Source organism: Pelobates fuscus, chromosome 3 (genome assembly GCF_036172605.1).
Source record: "Pelobates fuscus isolate aPelFus1 chromosome 3, aPelFus1.pri, whole genome shotgun sequence".
Taxonomy (NCBI): Eukaryota; Metazoa; Chordata; class Amphibia; order Anura; family Pelobatidae; genus Pelobates; species Pelobates fuscus.
Window position 1 is genome coordinate 407,348,836 of NC_086319.1, and position 24,052 is coordinate 407,372,887.

The 24,052-nt window shown below is 41.6% G+C and overlaps 1 pseudogene; it reads left to right on the forward strand.

Annotated features, from left to right (window-relative positions):
* The first annotated feature begins 9,569 nt into the window (after positions 1–9,569).
* LOC134601978 (olfactory receptor 5P60-like) lies at positions 9,570–10,803 on the forward strand (annotated as a pseudogene).
* The last annotated feature ends 13,249 nt before the right edge of the window (positions 10,804–24,052 follow it).

Sequence of the window (24,052 nt, forward strand, 5' to 3'; positions counted from 1 at the left end):
GCTATTGTGACAACAGATATGAGTGGTGGCACTGACTGTGCAAATGGGCACATCATCCAGCCTGACACAGAAGCTGGCAGGCAGGCAGGCAACTGCTCTTCTATTACAGTGATTTTTTTTTTTTTTTTAAATGTAAAGCTTAAGCTATTGTGACAACAGATATGAGTGGTGGCACTGACTGTGCAAATGGGCACAGCATCCAGCCTGCCACAGAAGCTGGCAAAAAAAAAGCAGACTGATGTTCTAGCCCTAAAAAGGGCTTTTTGGGGTGCTGTCCTTACAGCAGAGATCAGATGAGTCCTTCAGGACTGTAGTGGACACTGAATACCCTAGCCTAGCTATCAATTTCCCTATCTAATCAGCAGCAGCTACCCTTTCCCTCCTCTCAGTAAGCATGCAGCTTCAGAATGAATCGAAAATGGATGCTGGGAGGGAGGTGGGAGGGTGTGGAAGGGAGGGTGTGCTGCTGAATGGCTGGAATGTGTCTGCTGACCGAGAGGCACAGGGTCAAAGTTTGCTCAATGATGACGAATAGGGGGCGGATCGAACCGCGCATGTGTCTGCCCGCCGCGGCGAACTCGAACACGCTATGTTCGCCAGGAACTACTGCATCTAATCTATTCTTCCATCGTCACTGTATTATTATCTTTACTATAACATTGTCATTATTTTACCTGTAACTTTCTGTGTATGCAGTTATTCATTGTTATTTTTATTGAATGTATTTCACCAATTTTTCATGTACCAGTAGTTATTAATATTTGGGGCAATAGAATCTGGTTGGTAAAGTTTTCAGTTGTGTACAACAAATGTCTGTTCTACCCAGCCCCTCTCTACCTCCTTACTTTGCCCCTCGTAGCTGTAACTATCTTCATATAACTGTGTCTCATCTCCATCTCTGATCCTTAGGCCTCAATCCACAAACCCAGAAACATGCAATGCTGAATCTCTTAATTTGCTCTAAGCCCTTTCCATCCTTTCTGATATAATATATAGGACACTGAATCTCCTGTATCCAGTGGCGTACACACAACCCATGGGGCCCCGGTGCGAAAACTGATCCGTGGGCCCCCCCGCGCGCTTACTCTGTGCGGGCTGGGTCCGCAACACATGGCGGCGGGCACCGGGTCGCAGGGCTGCGACCTGTGTGACCGCGGTATGTACGCAAGTGCATGCATAAACACATACACTTAAAGGACCACTACAGACACCCAGATCACATCAGCTCAATGAAGTGGTCTGGGTGCCAGGTCTCTAGTTTTAAAACTGCAGCTGAAAACATAGCCGTTTCAGAGAAACGGCTATGTTTCACTGAGGGTTAATCCAGCCTCTAGCGGCTGTCTCATTGACAGCCGCTAGAGGATTTTCTGCGATTCTCACTGTGAGAATCACAGTGAGAAGACGCTGAACGTCCATAGAAAAGCATTGAATAATGCTTTCCTATGGGCGGTTTGAATGCGAGCGTGGCTCTTGCCACGCATGCGCATTCGGAGCTGAGAGGCGGATCGGGGCGGAGAGATTCCCAGCGCCAAGGGAGTCCGGCGCTGGAGAAAGGTAAGTGCTTAAGACACACACACTCTCATGAACAGACGCACACATTTACTGACAGACACACACTCAGTGACAGACATACATACACACTCACTAACAGATGCACACAAACATACTCAGTAACAGACACACACACTAACACACTCTAACACACACACACACTCTAAGACTAACACACTAACACACACACTAACACACACAATCTAACACTAACACACACTAACACTCACAAACACACACTAACACTCACAAACACACACTAACACTCACAAACACACACTAACATACACTCACACACTAACATACACTCACACACTAACATACACTCACACACTAACACACTCACACACTATAACACACTCACACTATAACACACTCTAACACACTCACACACACTAACATACACTCACACACACACTAACACTCACAAACACACACTAACATACAAACACACACTAACATACAAACACACACTAACATACAAACACACACTAACATACAAACACACACTAACATACACTCACACACACTCACAAACATACACTCACAAACACACACTCACAAACACACACTAACATACACTCACACACACTAACACACTCACTCACACACACTCACGCACACTAACACACACTCACACACACTAACATACACTCACACACACTAACATACACTCACACTCACAAACATACACTCACACTCACAAACATACACTCACACTCACAAACACACACTCACACTCACAAACACACACTAACATACGCTCACTAACATACACTCACACACACTAACACACTCACTAACACACACTAACATACACTCACACACACTAACATACACTCACACTCACAAACATACACTCACACTCACAAACACACACTCACACTCACAAACACACACTAACATACACTCACTAACATACACTCACACACACTAACACACTCACTAACACACACTAACATACACTCACACACACTAACATACACTCACACACACTAACATACACTCACACTCACAAACACACACACTCACTAACACTAACATACACTAACACTCACAAACACCTTTTTTTAAAATCCCCCCAGCCTCCTTACCTGTGGGAGAGCTGAGGGGATTCCCTGGGGTCCAGTGGTGCTGCTGGGCTCCTGGGGGCCGGTCACCCGGCGGGCAGTCAGGCTGGCCGGTCCTGCAGGCGCGCGAGGGAGCACTGTCTCCTGAGTGCTTCCTCTTCAGCTCCCTCGCGCGCCGCACTGATACCGGAGCCGGAAGATGACGTCATCTTCCGGCTCCGGTATCAGTGCGGTGCGCGAGGGAGCTGAAGAGGAAGCACCTAGGAGACAGTGCTCCCTCGCGCGCCTGCAGGACCGGCCAGCCGGGTGACAGCAGGGCCAGCCTCGGGGGGCCCTGAGGTGGCCGGCTCTTGGGCCCCCCAGGAGAAGAGGCTGGCCCAGTGACATACATACCGGGGTCGCAGGGCGGCCGGGCCCCCTGGTGGGCCGGGCCCGGTCGCAGCCGCGACCTCTGCGACCCCGGTATGTACGCCACTGCCTGTATCCTTTACAACTGACACCTGTATCCCTGCAAACAGTCACAAGAAAATCATTTGTACTTGTTTCTTTCTTTGTGTAATATTTATGTGTTTTTTCCTGTCTATTTTATAAACCCTCTCTGAAGAAATGACATTCAATATCTAAAACCTTTTATTCCACCGTATTTCTGTAAACAGTCTATTAATAAATGTAATAAAAAAAATTATACTTAAAATTATATTTTGATGTTAGCTAGGTAAGCAAACCAAGTATAAAAAAATAGTGTGATCATGTTTTAAACTCGATTGTGAAGAGTTAAGTAAATATGAACTTGATATAGGTTTGTAAGCAATTCCTAAGAAATGTTTTTTGTTTGTTTTTTTGCACACCCAGAAATGTAGAACATCATGAAAAGCAGTCAAGGTTATTTAATAAAGTGACAATTGTCTATGCTCTCAGTTTGGCTACTTACATTTGAGATTACATTTCAGTTCTCAACATATCTTACCAGCAATCCTCAAATTTTACAACAGTTCTCAACAGGACAATGTTGCATTTTGAAAATACATTGCTGTTTATAATTTTTGCTACTGTGAACTAGATTTGGGCATTAGTTTTCAGAAGAAAATACATTTGTAAGAAAAAAATATTGTTCGTCCATTTGTACGAATGTTGAATGGCACAATGTAAGTAATGAACGAACCACTCAAAACAAACATTTTTGTTTGATTATTTCATTAGTTCATTCATTTAAAATTAGAATGTGCGATTACCAAACCATATTTAAGGGTACCACTACCAGAAGAGGGAGCTGTTGTGTTTTGTCGATAACTCCCTAATTTGGTACAATTAAATATGGTAATCCCACATAAGGGTATCAATTAGTGAACAATCTACTAAACAACTGAAATACCTAAATTAAGAAAAGGGCTTTTCTTAATTTTTATATTTCATGTGCTTAGTAGACAGCTCCTTAAGTAGGTAAAATAATATGACAATATCACATTTAGAGGCTCTATGGAATAAGACCTATCCAGAGCGTGCCCTATCACCCCCAGACAAATGGCCTATGTGAATGGTTCAATGAAATTCCAAAGCAGATGCTTCGGACATTCATTACCATTTGCAAGGCTTGGTAGCGATTCCTGCCTCACCTCCTGTTCATCTATTGGGAGGTACCATCGGATTCAACAGGGTCTCCCCTAGATCTATGAGTATTGGGAATGGAAAACATTGGAAGGGATGCCAATCCTACCTTACATGCTGGAGCAGAGATACCGCTTGGAGGTAAACTCAGGAGGTAATTTTGCCAGTGGGTCTGGTATAAATGGTGAGTCAGGGACCACAGTTTCCAGGTTGGGAAAATGGTTCTATTGTTAAAACCTACCTGGCAAAACAAGCTGCAGGCTGTCTGTTAAGGTCCCTACAGGGTGGTAGAGCAGATATGCGACACCACCTACATTGTGGCCAGATGGTCAGAAGAGATATTTAGGAGGAAGTTCAACATCAATATGCATAAAGCATATGTGGACCATGACGAAGTGGTATTAGCAGTGGGACTATAGACTATGACAATCTCCCATTACTGGATATGCAAAGGGAAGGTTGCCAGACAGTTAGGGGAAGAGTTAGGGCCCCTAGAGTGGAACTTCCTGCTCCAATATACCACCCTAGCAGTGCACCCGTTGGAGACTCCTGGGCAAGCGCCCATGAGACAACCTGCATACCGCATCCCTGATGCAGTTTAATAAAATATGAAAAAGGAGATCCAACAGATGGTCTAGTTAGGAGTCAAAGAGGAATCAGACAGTCCCTGGGCCTCCTCTCTACTACTTGTATCAAAGAGGGACTGGTCCACCCACTTCTGTGTTGATTACTGATGACTTAATGATAAAACAGTCTCTAATGTGTACACCATACCCTGTGTAGATGAGATCACATTGCTAGGGGAAGCTACCTAACTACCATAGAATCTGAAAAAGTTAATGTCAGATTGCCCTAACCAAGGATGCAGTCCAAATTGACCATATTATTATCAGGAGAATCCCAGCATGTCATATTGACATACATCCCAACATGCTGCACAAAAGGGCAAGCCACATATTGTGTAACCCCTGTAAGCATGGAGTCCAAGTAACCCCTACTGTCTAATCCAGGCCCTCAACTTTGAAATAAGATGTTAGACTAGTGAAGCAGATACGTAACTGTCATATAATTAACTTTATGTAATTTTTTTTAAAACTATTATACTTTGTATTCCATTTTTTATTAAACACTTGAGAAGGTTTAGTGCTTAAAATGTACTGGTATGATAGAGAAGGCAGCTACACAACCCGGTCTGGAGTCATTCTTTTCTGGCCAAATAGAGAATGCTTAGAAGGAGAAATGGGAGTAGTTCCAGGGGATGCCCACAGATGATATGAAATGAGAAAATGCACAATGAAGGAGTATATAATATGGTAAATCTTAATGTATGATGCATGGAATAAGAGATCCATTTACAGTGTTTGGAGCTACTTGTTAGCTCCAATTCTGGAGTGGTATAATCCCCACTTAAGGATGTGTAGTGTATCTCTTGTCCCCAATTGGTAATCTAGGAAATATGCAATGAAAACAGAATAAACACTATATAGTGTAGTATATTTTGATGGCACAGGCTGAGCAAATAAGTAAGTGAAACCACACTCATATGCAGTGGAGTCCTCTAATGGCTGCTAAATGACCTGTTGCAAATAACACTACTTACTTGTATAGTGTAAACAAATCTGAGTAATTTGTTTCCCACCAAGAAAAATGGTATTAAAGAAGCAGTTGGAAAAAAGGAGGGTCCAAGAATTTTAAAATATAGATATCTATATTCAAATAAAGTATATAACACAATAAAATCAAGCATGACAATAAAATCACCACAAACAGGGCTTTCTTTGATTTTAGTTTGTGTTTCATTACTTAAGATGTACTACACTATATACTCCTCCATTGTCATTTTTCTTGTACTATATCTTTTAAAGATATCCTCTGATGCATCGTTACATTTTTACATAGATGAAAAGAGACATGTGTTTATCAAGTTGCTCTTGATTCAAAAGAAGGCAAAAACCCAGTCTGAAGCGCTTCCAATTTTGCAAAAAAAAAAAAAAAAAAAGGGAAAAAAAATCATTCTTGACCAAAGAATGGCAGTCAGATATCTCCTTGGATCAAAAAGCTATTACCCCACTAATTAAAAATTATATCCCTGTATATTGTGTTTTTGCAAGTAGTTATCCAGTTGCTGTTTAGACATATGTATAGACTCTGGTAAAACCACCTATTCAGGCAAAGAATTCCACATCATTATTGCTCTTACTGTAATAACCCTTTTCTTTGCTTTAGGGTAAATCTCCTTTCTTCCAATCTAAATGTGTGACCTTATGTCCTACGTATAGTCCTGTTTATGAATAGATTTCCAGACAATGTTTGGACTGGCACTGAGTATATTGCTATCATATCCCATCTGAGGTGCAGTTTTGCCAAACTGAGAATTAAATTTGTTATCATTTCTTTATAACTAAAATGCTCCATTCCTTTTTCTAGTGCCATAATATCCTTCTTTAGAACAGTTGCTTAAAATTGCACCACAGATTTAAGGTGTGGTCTTACCATTGATATATAAAGAGGCAAAAATAGATTTTCATACCAAAAATGAATGCTTCTATTTGACAATATATTCTATTGATGATTGACATTACATATTGTTGCATTACTGCTGATTGACATTGCATATTGTTGCCTGGTTTATTGTCTATAAGAATTCCCAAATCCTTCTCGTGTGTGGTTATCCCTAATTCACTAGCCATTTAGGGTGTAAGTTGCTTGTGCATTATTTACCCCAAAGTACAAAACTTGCACTTTTCTACATTAAATTTCATCTGCCATTTGAGTGCCCAGTCCCTCAATTTATCTAAATCCCTCTGCAACAAAGCATATTGTATTATTTTACAGAGTATTGTTTCATCTGCAAACACTGAAACATGGCTTGCAATGCTTATTTCAATATCATTTATAAATATATTAAATTTGAGTGGTCCCAGAACAGAACCCAGAGGGGCACTTACCACTTTTGTCCAGCTTGAAAATGTACCATAAATGACAATTCTCTGTACTCTATCTTTAAGCCAATGTTCTACCCACGAGTAAAACCAATATACTCTAGTTTGAACATTAGCCTATTGTGAAGAACTGTATCAAACTTCTTGGAAACATCCAAGTAGAAGTAGAACAAGTTTGTACTTACAAACACAGAGCCATCCACATCGGCTCTGATCAAGGGTATATGTGGTTAAGGCCCACACGCCTTCTTTAAAAGAGCAGGAACGATGCCAGCAGTGTTGTAAAAATATATAAATATACTTTATTTACATAAAACTATATATAACAATATAAAAACACTGAATAGGCATATAAAAAGTCCAAATCAATAAAGACCGATCTTCTCCAAACTCCAGGACGCGTTTCGCTGTAGCAGCTTCTTCAACTGGATATATAAAAAAATCGGAAAAGCCTCTATTTCTGCTGTGGGACCAGTTCCTGCTTTTATACCTCTTTAAAAGTCCAATCTTTGATTCTAAGTCCGTGATTTCGCGGGCTTTCACCATGGAAACGGTGACGCCCTGCGATTCACGTCTCGTTTTCGTTTACTTCCTGGTTTTCCCATCACTTCCGGTCACGGGTCAGTCGGCCGATACGTCATGCGTTCCACCTTGAGGTTCACTCGGCCGATACCCGGAAGTGTGTAGTATCATAGAACAACAATGGGAGGTAGACATAGAATAGTATTTAGACGCATAAATACACAATTATAAGAATAATGACCTTCTATTCCTCTCAATAAGAGGAATCTATGGGTATATTATTGCTGTGCATTTCTATAGAGGGAAAGGAATATAAATATGCTGTTTCTATTCCTCTATTAAATAGAGCCATAAATAAGTTATGGGTATCTTCAAAAAAGAACTTGTGTGGCATAGAGGGAAATATATCCCAAACATATTAATGTCCAAAACTATAGGGTACATAGATAATTCCATAGAAGACCATGACATTAAGCAGCAAATGGAGGCATGTAATTGTAGATCTATATAGATAAAATACAATATACAATATATAAGAACCTTAAAAGACATAAAAAAACCCAATATAAGTACAACATAAGAACGATGCCCAAATAAATTTGAAATAAAACATATATCTATTTTAAAAAATGGCACATCTCAAACAGTGTTGCTGTGTAAAGATAAATAAATAAATATATGTAAAATACACGTTGATGTACTTTAAACATGGTATGGTCATATGTGGTCATTAAATCTCTATATTTGTTTGCCAACAGAGTTAAATTTCAAGTAGTCTTCTAAGATCAGGTACTGCATTTTTGTGGGTGTTGTCACCTTAATGTGTATTCTACATATATCTTATCATAATAACAGCAGCACTATTACAAAATGCATTATCTGGGTGGACCCTGCAGGCCTAAGTATTGTGTACATTTGGAGTCCTAACCAGATATCTTTCGGGTTGAGCACATCTTTCCAGCAATCCAGGTGCCATGTCAGACGTGATGAATGGAAAGCATACATTTGAATGAGTCTCTTCAAACAGATTAATCAGTGCATTTTGCAGTGAGCAGTGATTATCTTTCAAAAGGGACATTAAAGGGACACTATAGCTTACAATCTATCTTATCTATTTTGTGTGAATTTCTAAATTTCAAAAGATTTGGGAATCTTAGAGAAAACACAGTGGCATTATCAATTATTTTAATTACTTTTAGAAATAGGACTTTAATGGTATTAACATTTATGTCAGTTTCTCTCAGCTTTTCTACTTTGTACTTATTCTCCATTTTCATCATGTCTGATTTCCATAAAGTTACATTATCCATATGCCACTGACATATGCCAGCTCCATGCTACTTCCCCTCTCTTGTACCACGTAACGTTAACTTTCTCCCAGACATAAACCTCTCTTTCTTCTTAATTCACACTTTCTCACTTAAAAAATAACATCTTGATTAATACTACATTGTGCTAAATATATCCATAAAAACATTTTTAAAGCATTAAATAATTTTATTAATGCCTATTTGTTTGTTTATTATGGTTAATGTAAACATCATGCAATCAATATATTGTAATATCTCATGAAAAACATAATCCTCTGTAATCTATATCATAAATGAAATTTGGAAGCAGGATTCTCACAAATACCTGTATTGTATTTTTATTATTTATTATGAAGTTGATATTTATAATGAAACTAAGATTGTGATAGACTTCTTGTAATAACTATAAAAAACGTCAACAAACCCTAAGGTAACGTTTGGACTAGATACTGTGTAACATAATCTTAAGGATGACTCAAACATCGTAAACATGGTCTATTTTTAAAGGATTTATTTCATCTTATTTTTCAGGAGAAAACCATTAAATATCCATGTGATACAATTATACAATGTGTGAGGATAACCAGACACAAGTTACAGAATTCTTACTTGTGGGATTTCATGGTCTATACAACCTAAAAGGTCTGCTCTTTACTCTGCTCTTATCAATCTACACTATAATATTAACTGGAAATCTTACTATTATCCTGTTGGTGACAACATTTGACAATATCAATATTCCAATGTTTTACTTCCTAAAACACTTAGCTTTATCGGACTTATTGCTCACCACCATCATCGTTCCATTTATGCTCGATGTCATAATAAAAGATATGAGGACAATTACTGTTTAACTCAACTCTACTGTTTTTGCATCTCTAGTGGTGTCCAGTGCTTTCTTCTTGCAGTTATGTCATATGACCAATACCTTGCCGTACAAAATCCACTGAATTATACTTTAATAATGGGTCCTCAAGTTTGCTTGAAATTGGTTGCTGGGTCCTGGTTTTTACTTGTCACTTCATTTTCAAGTGAAATGGTTTCGATTTGCCAACTACAGTTTTGTGCGAAAGAAGAAAGGACCACAGGCACTCCAAATTGAAACCGTATGCAGATTTATTAGGAAAAAATGCAACGCCAAGCAACGTTTCGACCAACAAAGGTCTTTTTAAAGCTTGAAAAAGACCTTTGTTGGTCGAAACGTTGCTTGGCGTTGCATTTTTTCCTAATAAATCTGCATACGGTTTCAATTTGGAGTGCCTGTGGTCCTTTCTTCTTTCGTGTATAATTCTGGGATTGCTGGTCCTGATCCGGAGCACCCTTGGCCGCTGGGATTGAGTGCGGTTCCCACCATCTACTTTGTGTAACTACAGTTTTGTGGACAAAATTATATCAACCATTTCTTCTGCGATTTTAGTCCTTTAGTAGAACTATCCACTTCTGATGTTACAAGACATTTTACTTTCTATCCCTCTCATGTTTGCCCCATTTAATTTTATAGTCATTACTTATATTTTAATTTTTTTTACCATCATTAAGACTCCCTCTTTAGGCGGAAGAAGGAAGTTCTTCTCCACTTGCAGTTCCCACCTTACCGTAACGGGCATGTATTATGTCACTTTGATAATAGTTAATATGGTTCCATCTGGAGAAGACTCTTTTAACACAAATAAGTTCAGATCTTTATTGTACATTGTAGTAACTCCATTGATGAATCCAATTATATACAGCCTGAGGAACTCAGAAATTAGGGGGGCTTTGAGAAAAGTGCTTAAGTTTATGACCAACAATTATTTAAATTAATAAACCAATTAAATAAGAAGTGTATTCAGTGCATCTTTTATCTACATATTTTCAGAAAATTCACTTAAAATGCAGACTATTTTTTAATTATTGAAGATAATATTTAGGGCTCAAAATTCATATTGTCAAACAAAAATTAAACACTGGCAAGTAGAAATCCACCTTGGCGAGTTTGCCATTGCTCCTCCAGGCTTGCAGTGGTGAGTAAATTTTAAGCTTGACTAGTAGGGATGTGCATGGACAAAAAAATAGTTTCGATTCGGAAATTCGGGTAAGTAAAAAAAATGTATCTGCTTTAGGCAATTCTGACCAATGGCATTTGGTTCGGCAATTCGAAACTTCGGCAATTTGAAACTTCGGCAATTTGGAACTTCGGTAATTCGGACCCTAACCCCTAACCCTAAACCTTATCCCTAACCCCTAACTGCAACCCCTAAAACTAACCACTTGTTTTGCCACTTTTTAGAAATCCGAAGCACTTTGGAACTTCGGCAATTCGAACTTTGGCCATTCGAACTTTGGACATTTGTAAGCATACAAATGTCCGAATTGCATGGAATTCATCCAAATGAATTGATTTTGCTTGAGCCACGGAATATTCAAAGCTTTTTCTAAATGTCATGTGGGGGATCAGAAGTTCTGATTTTGTTCTGACTTTGTGCAGTGATATTTTACATGCCTTGGCCTGAAAAGTATGCAATGTACATGAGATATTGTACTGAAAACAAACAACTTCTAGTTATAATATGTAAGTAATAATGTAGTAAAATAATGCATTTAATCCATGATTATAATTTTGTTTCCACATCTGAAATCTGTGCATAGTTTCTCTTTTATTTATTTTCCATTTGTTATTGTGTTTTACAACAATTTGCTAATTCATTATGTATATATTTGCATAGGAAATACATTGTTTTAAGAATAGGGTGCATTTCCCTAAAATCTCTAAGGGGCATACCTAGGAACTAGGAACTGCTGGGACCCGGGAAAAAGAATCAAAGAACAGACTCGCAAGTTTCGCTCCTCGCATCCCAACCTCGCTCCTCCTACGTAATTCACCTAAGTAGGATTTGCATGGTGGCTGGGTGCAATTGTGTACTGGTTGGCTAGATGTTATATGCATGTGTGCAGTGGGCTGAGTTTGTGTTTGGTATCAGTTGAGTGGGATGTGTGTGAGGACTGCCTGAATGTGATTTGTATGTGGATTTGTCTGTGTTTGATTTAGTGTGAAGTTAGCCAACTGTAATTGAGGCTGGGCTTGGCTGGGTGTGATTGTGTGCAAAGCTGGTTGAGTTTAATTGTGTGTGTGTGAGTTGCCTGAGTGTGATTGTGTGTTGAGGGTTGTCTGAGTCTGATTGTGAGAGGGGTTGTTTTTTGTGTAATATTAATAACATTTGAAAAAAAAGTTTTTAACCCCCTGCAGAAACGTAAGCAAGAATTAAATTATAGTAGTCCCTGGGTGCTGCTGGCATCATCCTTGGGGGAACTTGTGGTCAAAAGATCTTCCTATGTGGTGCTCACTGATTGTGTCAGATCCCTGACAGAGAAGCCTGGCAGCAATGCTGTGACTCATTTACTAAGCACTAAGACCATGGGGGTGTACTTTAAAAGTTATTTAATACATTTACAGAATGGTGATTTTGTAAATTGTACTGTGACAGAAAGGGATGGCAAACATTGCAACCCTGGTAGTTCCTTCAGAAAGTATATTTTTATAAAGTGTTTTCAATCCTGTTTTGTGACTGTACAATAGGGACTAATTCATTCATTATATGAAGGATGTATGCCCTGTCATTTTCATTCATTCATTCATTCATCCATTCATATAGTAGAGGATCTTAACCAACAGGATTCACATAGATGATGGCACAGAATGCCAACATTTATAAGCAGTATACATGTGTAGTGATATTTCTGGCATGATCAGTCTATGAATAAAGTACAGGACGAACCATGATAAATGGAAATAAAGTAGAAAGGACCAGAAAAGGAATTGTAATGGAACCCTCTGTTACTTTGCTGCTTAGATAGGACTGTGGGTCAGCCTCCTTCCCATCGACTACGTGCCCTGGTCTGTTTTGGGGAGGCAGGTACACAGGGGCTATTTGAAAGGATTTCCCTGTTTGGGTTTGCAAGGTTGGGAAACTGTTGTGTTAAAAGGCAATTCTTTTAGGTTTGTTATGACTCTCTAGAAAAGTAGATGCAAGGTGTGATAAACCACAACTATTTTAAAAGGGGGGGCAGCTACATACATATAACAAGCGTCTGAAACTGAGTGGAAGCTCAAAAGTCAAAATAGTATGTGCGCTCAGAGTAAATACAATATGAAATGCGTAATAAATTTATTGAGTAATAACTCATATAAAATCACTTTATAAAAATAAATCCATATGAATAAATCAATCAAAACATACAATAATAGGATAATAAAAATAAGCAATAAAAATAAAACCTGAACAACAATGCACAAATTAACTCTATATTATAGATACATTTTATGCATAGTGTAAAGAGTATCAACCGGCTGCCTAATAGATGATACAACAATAAAAAGCAAAATAGTTACAATATATACGAAAATGTGCACCAGAATAAAGTATTGTATAAATGTTATGACTCTCTGTAATTTGTTATGACTCTCTGTAACGAATGCCTGGTATTTTGTAAACCCATTCATTCGTATGCTCCCGAAAAGCGAGGGACTAGAGGGATTATAGCCCATTCACATGGAGCACTGTTTTGTCGGTTCCAGAAGACCAAGTTGTGCATAAGGGTAAATCGAGCAGTTCGTCAGTCAGTCACATACCCAAACATCAGTTGAGACTTGATGAAGGGTACAACAGGAATGTTTTATTATGGCCACATGGTCCACTTTTATATACAACATACAGATAAACATGCCCAGAACACTCCCACAACCCACCTATACATTTCTGAGTCAGCATGACTTAGCATAAAAACATAAAGTATTACAAATATTTAAAATACATAAAAGACATAGAGGAACCCTCACAAATCTCATATCTCCGGATAGTCTGGATCTGAGTGCCAAAGTTGTCCAAATAGTGCTCAGATCCAACGACTACAGCCGAATCGGCACCAGGGTAACGTTTTGACAAACTTTAAGAAGTTACAAAATTAACAAAAAGACGAACGGTTCCCCTGGCTCATAGGTAGCATTTCTTTACCTTGTTCTTGCGACTAAACCTACTGAACAGCACTCTCCTGGCTTTTTGTGGAAAGAAGCAGGCGTTCGTGAAGTTTAGCCGGTGTTCGCGAGGTTGAGTGTCCAACTTAGAGTTCCAGACACTCGACGACCGAGTCCCGCTGCCTGCTTTCGTGTGACAAGATGGGCGCCATTTTCTCCAGCACGTGTTGTTCGGTTATACGAATGGTGGCCACACAGGGAGAGCAATTAAGTCTGTGGTTTCTTTGAACTTAATGAGCCAGAGAGGTGGTCAGTGTTCAGTAGATTTATCAACCGAACGCAGGACAAGTAACTTGGGGTATACAGAATATCGTTTTGTCACACTCTCAATTGCCCTCTGTTGGTAAAATAAAAAAATGCATTGTTGGCATAATAGCAATCATCAAATTAGGATATTGTAAAAACTTACATGCTCTGTCCATATATCTCTGTTTTCCACCAATTTGGAAAGTTGTAATTATGTTATATATTTGAGGCATTATTATGTTGCTTGTTATTCACATAATGTGTGTAGTTTATAGTTTTATGGTTGTCACCACATGTTTCCGGATTAGTCCCAAAAGACTAGTGCTAGTTCAACAACTGTAACTGTGTTTCCTGTGTGAATTTCTTCAGGGATCCCAGTTTTAGAGTCTTTGGACCTTTTGGATGATTGCTCGATCAAGTAAAAAAGAGAGCTAGGCCTGAGAGACGCAAGTGCCTTTGTAAAGGCAGAAGCTATCACAGTGCAGGCAGAGGTAGGAGGGAAGGCTGCAGAGAAATAAGCTGGAAGGAAGGCTACAGAGAAATAGGCAGAGGGGATGATACGTGCCTGGAAGGAGAGAGCTCCAAAGACATTCAAGCTTCAGCAACTGTGTCTGAAGTGCTCCAGTGCCCCTTTTGTCAGCTAAGAAGTGGACTTGACTAAGCTTCACAAAGTAAAAACACAGAGTTTTTATGAATGAGAAAAATAGTACAATTATCATTTACGCCAAGGTTAGGAAATCAAATACACTTATATCGAGGGATGCTGATTACAAGTGGCTTCATAGGTGTTCTCTTTGACTTAAACCTCTACTCCATGCCACATGTCCAATCACTCACAAAATCCTGCTACTTCTATCTCAAAAACATAGTGCTCACCTACCCCTATTTAACGCTGGATGTGGTCAAGGTGCTGGTCCATGCCACTATCCTCTCTCGCCTTGACTAACATAATCCACTTCTCAGTGGTCACACACGTTCCCAGCTTGTCCCGTTACAAGCGTTAATGAATTATTTATTTATTTATAAAATATTTTACCAGTAAAGATACATTGAGATTTCTCTCGTTTTCAAGTATGTCTTGGGTCCACAAAACATTGCATTGAATGCAGCAGTGAGGCTCATCTTCCTGTCCACCTACACCTAACATGCCTCCCCCCACTGTCAGACCCTACACTGGTAGATTTAAGGCTCAATTTAAACCTCTGGTGCCTGCTTACAAATCTGTACATAATGCTGAACCTATGAACCTTTCCTCCCTAATACACAATTAAGTCTCATCCATGCCCACCAAAGATCTACATTGATTCTCTGTTTGTACTTGCACCTATAATGCCCAGCATCATGACTTCTCTAGGGCTGCACCGTTCCCCTGGAACTCCCTTCGCTGCACCGTTAGACCCACACCCAGTCTCAGTTTCTTCAAAATATCTTTCACATCTTTATCAATTAAACTGTTAATAGCTTTCCCTCTGTGACCATCTGGATCCCCGACTGAGTACCTCCATCAAGCTAGCTTCCTAGCTCTCCTCTGGGACACAGGAGTGCTTCAGCCCCTTGCCGCCGCAGCTTGGCTGGGGTCTCTCCATCACTTCCCACCCTGGAACAGGGTCCGGGATATAGCTTTAAGTTATTATGCAGAGAGTATAGCTGATCCACCCAAAAACTAGCTCAGACTGAGTGAAGGGTGTAAAGGAACTGCTTTATTATGGCCAAGTTGACTGCTTATATACACAACCCTTAACAGGGGGTCTCCACACAATACAATGCAAGCACCTCCCAAGGATCTCTGTGCCTGGGAGATAATTGTTTTAAAGTATGCAGTGTAGGGAAAACGCCACCATGTTAAAGCACTGACAGGCCGCACACATGGTTCTATGCCTAAAACAGTTCCAGGGCGTTTAGTGCTTTGGCCAGTCAACTTTTGGGAGCTCCTGCATCCGAAATGTAGGGTGCTCTGGCTGGCTCTTAGGTAGCGTCTGAGCCCCTTAGTCTTAGGCATCTTCCCTCAAAAAAACGATCTACTGGCGGATTTCAAAGTGATTCAAAACCGCAAACCAAGTTGTCCAGGAACCGTTACCTCATGTCAAAAACAGTTCCAAACATTCACAGCTAAGTCCCGCTGAGGTGACCGGGAACCCATGAGGTCCTCATGTCGAAATTAGTTCCATAGCGATCGTGGCTAAGTACCGCTGAGAACTATTCGTGCGTTTGGTTCATGCGAATGGCTGCCAGAGAGTCAGCATTCGGTTCCATTAGCATGAAGGGAAAGTGCCAAACCAGGGGCATCCAGGGCAAGCTACTAATGGTGGCTGGGGAGGTTTAACTCCTGAACAGGGTCTTTGAATATGGCCCATAGTTCTTAGGCAGGAGGCTGGCTAGCAGGCTCCTCCAGGAGCTCATGGCATTTGCACGTTTGCTACACCCTCCCTGCACCTTGCTAATCCACCGTGCTTCTTCTCCTGCAACTGTGTTGTCCAATAAACGAATCCTTCATTATAAACTATTCGAGCAATCTATTTTCCTGTACATGAAAAACATCCTGCAATTACCTCTTTTGCCACTTTACCTCACTCACTCTAGAATGTAAGCTTGTTTGAGCAGGGTCCTCAACAACCTTTGTTCCTGTGTGTCCAACTTGTCTTGTTGTAAATATTTGTCAGTTAGTTCACCTGTTGTACAGTGCTGTGCAATATGTTGGTGTTTTATAAACAATAACAATAATAATCCTTGCCTAGTCATAACTAAAATGCACAACAGGACAACGATTTAGTTCCCTAAAGTAATGTGAGGATAAAATTAAGGCCTCTAAAATGATGTGGGAATAAACAACAATAGAATGCCAATCATTCTTTTCTGCATGTGGGTGTTAATGAAATTCTGGACATGGCACTAATAAATGTCACATCTGGGATATTTAGCCAAGTGTTTTGAAAAGTGGCAGCTAAATGCTGTCCTTTTTTTTCATTATTTTTTATTAAAGCAATATAAAACGTGGTCAAATTAGTTTTTGCAAAACAATCCATATCAGCAAACTGCAACATTTACAGACTTGTGGAATATTCCACCACTTGTCTTCAGAATAAGTATTGGAATAATTCATAAATCCAACACATAATGAAAAACTGGTAAATATTTAGAAACTTAATGTAGTGCCCCCAAAAGCAACAGGTGAAAATATCCTAGATTTATATTCTCCAAAAATTTGACTGCAATGTTTTGGTGAGAGCCTGATAAATCTAGCCAATAAAGGAGGAAGTCCAATAGTGTGCAACATAAAATCTGTACTACCCTCCGAGACCAATATTAGCTTTTTGAATTGATTTTTAAAAAATATTTTTTAAATGCATTATATAGCAGTGTATTCAAAAATTCATTGGTCCGGCTCTCACTTAAAGGAAACATGTTAATTCCAAAGGCATTCTCTTCCTAAGCAGCACCATTTGACAGATCCCTACCTAGTAACACCACTTAACTAAAATCACGTCGCTTTGTCCTGACGCTTCTATTAAGGATCTAGTGGAATGCCTGCTGTAGTGATGTACCGAACTGTCCGCCGGCGAACAGTTCCCGGCGAACTTAGCGTGTTCGCGTTCGCCACGGCGGGCGGACACATGCGCAGTTCGATCCGCCCCCTATTCGTCATCATTGGGCAAACTTTGACCCTGTGCCTCTCGGTCAGCAGACACATTCCAGCCAATCAGCAGCACTCCCTCCCTTCCACACCCTCCAACCTCCCTCCCAGCATCCATTTTCGATTCATTCGGAAGATGCATGCTTAGTGAGAGGAGGGAAAGTTTAGCTGCTGCTGATTACATAGGGAAATTGATAACTAGACTAGGGTATTCAGTGTCCACTACAATCCTGAAGGACTCATCTGATCTCTGCTGTAAGGACAGCACCCCAAAAAGCCCTTTTTAGGGCTATAACATCAGGCTGCTTTTTTTTTTTTTTTTTTTCCTGTGTAATGTAATTGCAGGTGCCTGCCTGCCAGCTTCTGTGTGAGGTTCACATTGGATACTGTGCCTATTTGCCCAGTGCCACCACTCATATCTGTTTTAACAATAGGTTAAGCTTTACATTTAAAATAAATATTTTTTTTTCACTGTAATAGAAGAGCAGTTGCCTGCCTGCCTGCCAACTTCTGTGTGAGGTTCACATTGGATACTGTGCCTATTTGCCCAGTGCCACCACTCATATCTGTTTTAACAATAGGTTAAACTTTACATTTAAAATAAATATTTTTTTTCACTGTAATAGAAGAGCAGTTGCCTGCCTGCCAGCTTCTGTGTGAGGTTCACATTGGATACTGTGCCTATTTGCCCAGTGCCACCACTCATATCTCTTTTAACAATAGGTTAAGCTTTACATTTAAAATAAATATTTTTTTTCACTGTAATAGAAGAGCAGTTAGTTGTCTGCAAGCGTCTGTGTTTCAGGCCTACTTCAGCGTGTGCTCTGCAGACCTGTGCCAGCGTGCTTTGACAGTTGCCAATCATATCTGGTGTCTCTATAGCGTGCTTTTACAACCAAAATTTTGTTTCCACTGTAATAGAAGAGCAGTTGCCTGCCTGCCAGCTTCTGTGTGAGGTTCACATTGGATACTGTGCCTATTTGCCCAGTGCCACCACTCATATCTGTTTTAACAATTGGTTAAGCTTTCGATTTAAAATAAATATTTTTTTTTCACTGTAATAGAAGAACAGTTAGTTGTCTGCAAGCGTCTGTGTTTCAGGCCTACTTCAGCGTGTGCTCTGCAGACCTGTGCCAGCGTGCTTTGACAGTTGCCAATCATATCTGGTGTCTCTATAGCGTGCTTTTACAACCAAAATTTTGTTTCCACTGTAATAGAAGAGCAGTTGCCTGCCTGCCAGCTTCTGTGTGAGGTTCACATTGGATACTGTGCCTATTTGCCCAGTGCCACCACTCATATCTGTTTTAACAATTGGTTAAGCTTTAGATTTAAAAGAAATACATTTTTTTCACTGTAATAGAAGATCAGTTAGTTGTCTGCAAGCATCTTGGTGTCAGGCCTACTTCAGCGTGTGCTCTGCAGACCTGTGCCAGCGTGCTTTGACAGTTGCCACTCATATCTTGTGTCTCTATAGCGTGCTTTTACAACCAAAATTTGTTTTTCACTGTTATAGATTTAATAGCAGTTACTTGTCTTCAAGCGGGTGTCTCAGGCCTACAGTGTGTGCTCTGCAGCACTGTTCCAGTGCACATTGCCAATCCTATCTGGTGTCTCTATAGCGTGCTTTTAAAAACAAAATTTGTTTTTCACTGTTATAGATTGAATAGCAGTTACTTGTCTTCAAGCAGGTGTCTCAGGCCTACAGTGTGTGCTCTGCAGAACAGTTCCAGTGCACATTGCCAATCATATCTGGTCTCACAGTAGCTTGCACGCATAGTACCACAAATCCCCCAAAAAATGACAGGCAGAGGCAGGCCACCCCGCAGGGGCCGTCGTGGTCGTGGTGCTGTGATTCCCTTTTGCCCTAGAATAATGCCCAGTTTTCAGAAGCCACGTACCCTGAACTTGAAAAGTTCCGAGGACTTAGTTGACTGGCTAACACAGGACACACAATCTTGTACAGCCTCCGCTCGGAACCTTGACGCACCATCCTTCTCCAGCTTAGCTTCAGGCACCTCTCAAGATAGCACTCACCCGCCTGCCGCCACCACCAAAACTAGCACCACAGCCGCTTTACTTGGTATGTCAGAGGAGTTATTCACACACCCGTTTGAAGAAATGAGTGATGCGCAACCATTATTGCTAGAGGATGTAGATAACAGGGATATGTCTCAGACAGGCAGCATTAAACACATGGAGGTACGGTGTGATGATGATGATGATGATGTTGTACCCGCTGCTGCTTCCTTTTCTGAGTTGTCAGATACAAGCGAAGCGGTTGATGATGACGATGCGTCCATGGATGTCACGTGGGTGCCCGCTAGAAGAGAAGAAGAACAGGGCGAAAGTTCAGATGGGGAGACAGAGAGGAGGAGGAGGAGACCAGTTGGAAGCAGTGAGGGTCGTCGCAAGGAGCTAGTGGCACAGTCAGACAGCATGCATCGGCAATTTCTTGTTCTTCTTTTCAATGCATGAAGAATGTTGATTGCCATTAGTTATATGGTGTTTCCATATTTTCTCTGGTTTCTTGGTAATTACCCATTGGCTTAAGTCTGCATCACCTGGGGGGTTTATCAGCACTTTGCATATAAGGCAGTCCTGATCAAAATGGTGGCTCTTGTGTTGGGATGTTGTGTCCCTTTTCTCTGAGATGCAATCCTGCTGAGAATCCTGAGGCTGCCACACAGAATCAGACAGATCCTCTAGGGTCAAGTTCTGATCGGGCACGGTATCAATTTCAATTAACCCCTTGTGTGTCAGCTTTGTCATCTGAATCTGGTATGGCTGTCTTTCCTCTTTCTCGATTAGTTCCAGTGCATGTTTTCTCTTTTGAATTCTCCAGTTGGCCAGCTCCTGTGCAGCCATTTACGTTGCACTCATTAGAACCAAACACTGTGGGGTGATTTATGGCCCCCACCCACCGCGCAGGGGTGGGGGCCGAGGGGGGGAGGACAGTAGGTTCCCCCATTGTGATTTATGGCCCCCACCCACCGCGCAGGGGTTGGGGAGGACAGTAGCTCCCCCCAGTGTGTATCATGGGCTTTGAGGACAGGTGTCAATCCATACCTGCCCAGTGACCCTATGTAGGGGTAACAGTCCCTATTCTGCTCTGTGTCAGTGTGTATCATGGTCTCTGTGGACGGGGAACAGTCCCTATTCTGCTCTGTGTCAGTGTGTATCAGGGGTTTTGAGGACAGGTGTCAATCCATATCTGTCAAGTGACCCTATGTAGGAGGAACAGTCCCTATTCTGCTCTGTGTCAGTGTGTATCAGGGGCTTTGAGGACAGGTGTCAATCCATACCTGCCAAGTGACCCTATGTAGGGGGGACAGTCTCTATTCTGCTCTGTGTCAGTGTGTATCATGGTCTCTGTGGACGGTGAACAGTCTCTATTCTGCTCTGTGTCAGTGTGTATCATGGTCTCTGTGGACAGGGAACAGTCTCTATTCTGCTCTGTGTCAGTGTGTATCAGGGGTTTTGAGGACAGGTGTCAATCCATATCTGCCAAGTGACCCTATGTAGGGGGAACAGTCCCTATTCTGCTCTGTGTCAGTGTGTATCAGGGGTTTTGAGGACAGGTGTCAATCCATATCTGCCAAGTGACCCTATGTAGGGGGAACAGTCAGTATTCTGCTCTGTGTCAGTGTGTATCATGGTCTCTGTGGACGGTGAACAGTCTCTATTCTGCTCTGTGTCAGTGTGTATCATGGTCTCTGTGGACAGGGAACAGTCTCTATTCTGCTCTGTGTCAGTGTGTATCAGGGGTTTTGAGGACAGGTGTCAATCCATTTCTGCCAAGTGACCCTATGTAGGGGGAACAGCCCCTATTCTGCTCTGTGTCAGTGTGTATCATGGTCTCTGTGGACGGTGAACAGTCTCTATTCTGCTCTGTGTCAGTGTGTATCATGGTGTCTGTGGACAGGGAACAGTCTCTATTCTGCTCTGTGTCAGTGTGTATCATGGTCTCTGTGGACAGGGAACAGTCTCTATTCTGCTCTGTGTCAGTGTGTATCAGGGGTTTTGAGGACAGGTGTCAATCCATATCTGCCAAGTGACCCTATGTAGGGGGAACAGTCCCTATTCTGCTCTGTGTCAGTGTGTATCAGGGGTTTTGAGGACAGGTGTCAATCCATATCTGCCAAGTGACCCTATGTAGGAGGAACAGTCCCTATTCTGCTCTGTGTCAGTGTGTATCAGGGGCTTTGAGGACAGGTGTCAATCCATACCTGCCAAGTGACCCTATGTAGGGGGGACAGTCTCTATTCTGCTCTGTGTCAGTGTGTATCATGGTCTCTGTGGACGGGGAACAGTCTCTATTCTGCTCTGTGTCAGTGTGTATCATGGTCTCTGTGGACAGGGAACAGTCCCTATTCTGCTCTGTGTCAGTGTGTATCAGGGGTTTTGAGGACAGGTGTCAATCCATATCTGCCAAGTGACCCTATGTAGGAGGAACAGTCCCTATTTTGCTCTGTGTCAGTGTGTATCAGGGGCTTTGAGGACAGGTGTCAATCCATACCTGCCAAGTGACCCTATGTAGGGGGGACAGTCTCTATTCTGCTCTGTGTCAGTGTGTATCATGGTCTCTGAGGACGGTGAACAGTCTCTATTCTGCTCTGTGTCAGTGTGTATCATGGTCTCTGTGGACAGGGAACAGTCTCTATTCTGCTCTGTGTCAGTGTGTATCAGGGGTTTTGAGGACAGGTGTCAATCCATATCTGCCAAGTGACCCTATGTAGGGGGAACAGTCCCTATTCTGCTCTGTGTCAGTGTGTATCAGGGGTTTTGAGGACAGGTGTCAATCCATATCTGCCAAGTGACCCTATGTAGGGGGAACAGTCCCTATTCTGCTCTGTGTCAGTGTGTATCATGGTCTCTGTGGACGGTGAACAGTCTCTATTCTGCTCTGTGTCAGTGTGTATCATGGTCTCTGTGGACAGGGAACAGTCTCTATTCTGCTCTGTGTCAGTGTGTATCAGGGGTTTTGAGGACAGGTGTCAATCCATTTCTGCCAAGTGACCCTATGTAGGGGGAACAGTCCCTATTCTGCTCTGTGTCAGTGTGTATTATGGTCTCTGTGGACGGTGAACAGTCTCTATTCTGCTCTGTGTCAGTGTGTATCATGGTGTCTGTGGACAGGGAACAGTCTCTATTCTGCTCTGTGTCAATGTGTATCATGGTCTCTGTGGACAGGGAACAGTCTCTATTCTGCTCTGTGTCAGTGTGTATCAGGGGTTTTGAGGACAGGTGTCAATCCATATCTGCCAAGTGACCCTATGTAGGGGGAACAGTCCCTATTCTGCTCTGTGTCAGTGTGTATCAGGGGTTTTGAGGACAGGTGTCAATCCATATCTGCCAAGTGACCCTATGTAGGAGGAACAGTCCCTATTCTGCTCTGTGTCAGTGTGTATCAGGGGCTTTGAGGACAGGTGTCAATCCATACCTGCCCAGTGACCCTATGTAGGGGGGGCAGTCTCTATTTTGCTCTGTGTCAGTGTGTATCATGGTCTCTGTGGACGGTGAACAGTCTCTATTCTGCTCTGTGTCAGTGTGTATCATGGTCTCTGTGGACAGGGAACAGTCTTTATTCTGCTCTGTGTCAGTGTGTATCAGGGGTTTTAAGGACAGGTGTCAATCCATATCTGCCAAGTGACCCTATGTAGGGGGAACAGTCCCTATTCTGCTCTGTGTCTGTGTGTATCAGGGGTTTTGAGGACAGGTGTCAATCCATATCTGCCAAGTGACCCTATGTAGGGGTAACAGTCTCTATTCTGCTCTGTGTCAGTGTGTATCATGGTCTCTGTGGACGGGGAACAGTCTCTATTCTGCTCTGTGTCAGTGTGTATCATGTTCTCTGTGGACAGGGGACAGTCTCTATTCTGCTCTGTGTCAGTGTGTATCAGGGGTTTTGAGGACAGGTGTCAATCCATATCTGCCAAGTGACCCTATGTAGGGGGAACAGTCTCTATTCTGCTCTGTGTCAGTGTGTATCAGGGGTTTTGAGGACAGGTGTCAATCCATATCTGCCAAGTGACCCTATGTAGGGGGAACAGTCCCTATTCTGCTCTGTGTCAGTGTGTATCAGTGGTTATGAGGACAGGTGTCAATCCATATCTGCCAAGTGACCCTATGTAGGGGGAACAGTCTCTATTCTGCTCTGTGTCAGT